Genomic DNA, 3,339 nt, shown 5'->3' on the forward strand with positions numbered 1-3,339 from the left:
GGACTGCTAATCACAAGGTTGGCAGTTCCAACCCACCAGCTGCTCCATGTGGAAAAGATAAGGTTTTCGACTCCTGTAAATATTTGCAGCCTCAAAAACAGACACTATGATTCAGAACTGACTAAATGGCAATGAGTTTGTTAGTTTGTTTTTGAGTATACTAAATATGAGAGATTGATAGGAAGTTAGTGTTCAAATCTGCCAATAAACAATAAAGCCAAAACCACAGTAAGATCATTCACAAATGTTGCAATTTAGAAAATAATTATAATCATCATCTTTAGTTTTCATAGGTAGGTGTATTGTTGTTAAGTGTCACTGAGTTAGTTTTGACTCATAGTGACCCTGTATAGGGTTTTCAAGGAACAGCTGGTGAATTTGAATTACCAACATTGTGGTTCACAGTCCAGTGCTGATCCTACAGTGACACACCAGGAGTCTAGATAGGCATACACTGTAAGTCATTATTGCTAAATACCATTAAGTCAGTTCTAACTCATAGCAACCATATGAACAACAGAATGAAACACTGCTCAGTCCTATATCATTCTCACAATGGTTGTTGTGTTTAGGTTTATTTTTGAGGACACTTTTTCAATCCATCTCATCGAGAGTCTCCCTGTTTTTTGCTGATCCTGGAGTCCTGGTGTGGCGCTGTGGGTTAATGCACCAGACTGCAAAGCCATTTGAATTGCAAGGTTAAAGCTCACCAGCTACTCCTTGGAAACCCTATACAGGTCGCTATGGGTTGGAACTGACTCGACTTCACAACAATACTTTACCTAGGGGACTTGATGGCTGTATAGGATAAGTATTGGACTTAGATCCACAAAGTCAGTTGTTCAAGCCCACCAGTCACTTTGAGGAAGAAAGATGAGATTTTCTGCTCCCACAAAGATTTAAAGCATTGGAAACCATATACAGGGTGCCTATGAGTAGGAACCAACTCAGTGGCACTTAACAACAACATTACTTTAAAAACCTGATGTCCTATTTCTGGGACTGGTTCCTCCTGATAACATGTCCAGAGCAAACTAGACAAAGTGTTGACATCCTTCCTTCTAAAGAGTAACTTGACTGTACTTCCTCCAGGACATATCAGTTCATTCTGGAAGTCCATGACACACTCAATATTTTTCTCTAACACAGAACACAAATCTATCAATTCTTTGGTCTTCCTATTCATTTTCCATCTTTCACTGCATGAGGTGATTTAAAATAGGGTTTGGGACTTCCAGAAAGATGGTGGACTAGGCAGACATACTACATAGACCCTCTATAACAAACACAGTAACCCTAGAATTCTGAGCTTCAGAGAAACGAATAGAGAAGTGGATTGAATAATGACTAAGAGAAGTTAAATGGCAAGTTAAAAAGAGACAGACATGTCTGTTGGTTTGCCTGACTGGGCTCAGCCATCTTAAACTTTTGCAAGCAACCCTGAATCAAGGTAATAGTCTGATGATGCAGATGTATACCAGTGACTGTTGACAGGAAAGGTCCAATTCTCTTTTGTTCCCTATACATTCTGTTGACCAGATGTATGCCTCACCCCTACACTCATCCACACTAGCATACCCCCTGCTCTGCCAGAGTTCAGAGCTGCATATCCAGTCCTAGACTGACAGGAACTCTCATAACCAGCCATCCTGTCTCCAGCTGCCATCTGGACCCAAAGGCGTTCATTCTAAAAGCAAAGACGCTGACCCCAGTCACTGTTAAAACCTGCACAAATTACTTCCAGATTGGGTACCCTGATCATAGATAACACATAGACCTACAGTAACTACATCTAGGGCCAGGCACAGTACCCTCCACTCCTCCCCCTCCCACTTGGCTGACAGAAGCTCCCCAAAATTTTCTCCTTTCTGGGTTCAGCCCCACCCTAGTTTTTTCTTTTGTTTTAAATTTTCTCCTTCTGTATCTCTTTCTTTTCTCTTGCTTTTTTTAAACCTTTTTTTTTTTTTTTTAATGTTTTATTGTGAATTATGTGATAGTTTACATGGAAGAACATTAGTTTTAATCTTTCTATTTCTCTTTTTGCACTCTCCTTCTTTCTTTTTTGGTCTTAAATTTTCTTTACTGTTCCCTGGTCCATTTCTCTCTCAGTTTTGTTTTGTGTTTTTTTCTCTCTTTTTATGTTCTGTTCTTATTTTTTCTTCCACGGTTTTATTATCCTTTTCCTCTGTTGTCTATCCAGTTATTTTATTTGTTTTTATTGATGCTGCCTTTACTATTTTCTATTTTTGCTGTTGTTTACTTGTTTTTTCTTGTGTGTATATGTATGAATTTTTTTCTTTGTGCCACAACTCATGGGTGACAACAAGTGTGCCCATGCAGTCCAGCTACAACAGTACCATCTGAAGTCCCACTCACTGGACAAGAGGCACTACCAGTTTCTATACCACCTGACCAATAGAGGACAGTAACCAAGGGAGCCAAATTAACCCTGAACGGAATTACATGAATAGCAAATGGAGAACTGTGTATAAGTGTCCTTTATTTAATCACACCCACCAGAAGACAGGTGGCAAGTGCCTGAGAACATTCCAAAATACAATGATCAATTAAATACAAACATAAGACACCACAATGTCTCAGGGACAATAGACCATTTCTGTTGACACAAAGATATAAAACAGTGTTTCAAATAAGTAACCAAGATGCAAAGCCAGAAAATGTTTCTGAAGAAAAATGATACTGAAACTACCTGGTAAAAATATTCAAAAGCATGATATTTGGGTACCTTCACTGGATTATGAGAAAGATAAAGAAAACTGCAGAGGATAATGAAGATAACATAGAAAATTTTTTTCCAAAAAATCAGGAAAGCATTACAAAAACAAACACAACAACAACAAAAACTACAAAATAAGAATAGACAATTGGTCCAATGGACTAACGGAACACATGAACATCAGTCTCCATAACTCTGACACCAGAACAATATGGTGCCTGGCTATCATTGCCAAATGCTTATTAGAAGTTTCTGGACAGAGTAGGAGAAAATATGGAACTAAAAAAAGAAAGAAAAAAAGACTGGGCTTACTGTTCAGAAAGAGACTGGAGGAACCTCAGCTGTGACCCTTGATCATCAGTCAGGTCTAAAACTGAACTCATCTTCATGGCTTGATGTTCAGACAAGTGATAGGTAAATAAATAGTGAGGACAACAATACTAGTAAGGTATGCTCATCATGGAATGGTAATCCAATCAAAATCAAAAGGACAGCATTTTCCTAAGGACAAAGTTCAGAGAGTAGGGAAGGAGGGTAACATGAAAACAAGAATCTTGGATAACTGATTTTGCAAGGAGGGAACAACAATCATTGAAATGACT

The sequence above is a fragment of the Chrysochloris asiatica genome, unplaced genomic scaffold (assembly GCF_000296735.1).
Source record: "Chrysochloris asiatica unplaced genomic scaffold, ChrAsi1.0 scaffold00017, whole genome shotgun sequence".
Classification (NCBI taxonomy): Eukaryota; Metazoa; Chordata; class Mammalia; order Afrosoricida; family Chrysochloridae; genus Chrysochloris; species Chrysochloris asiatica.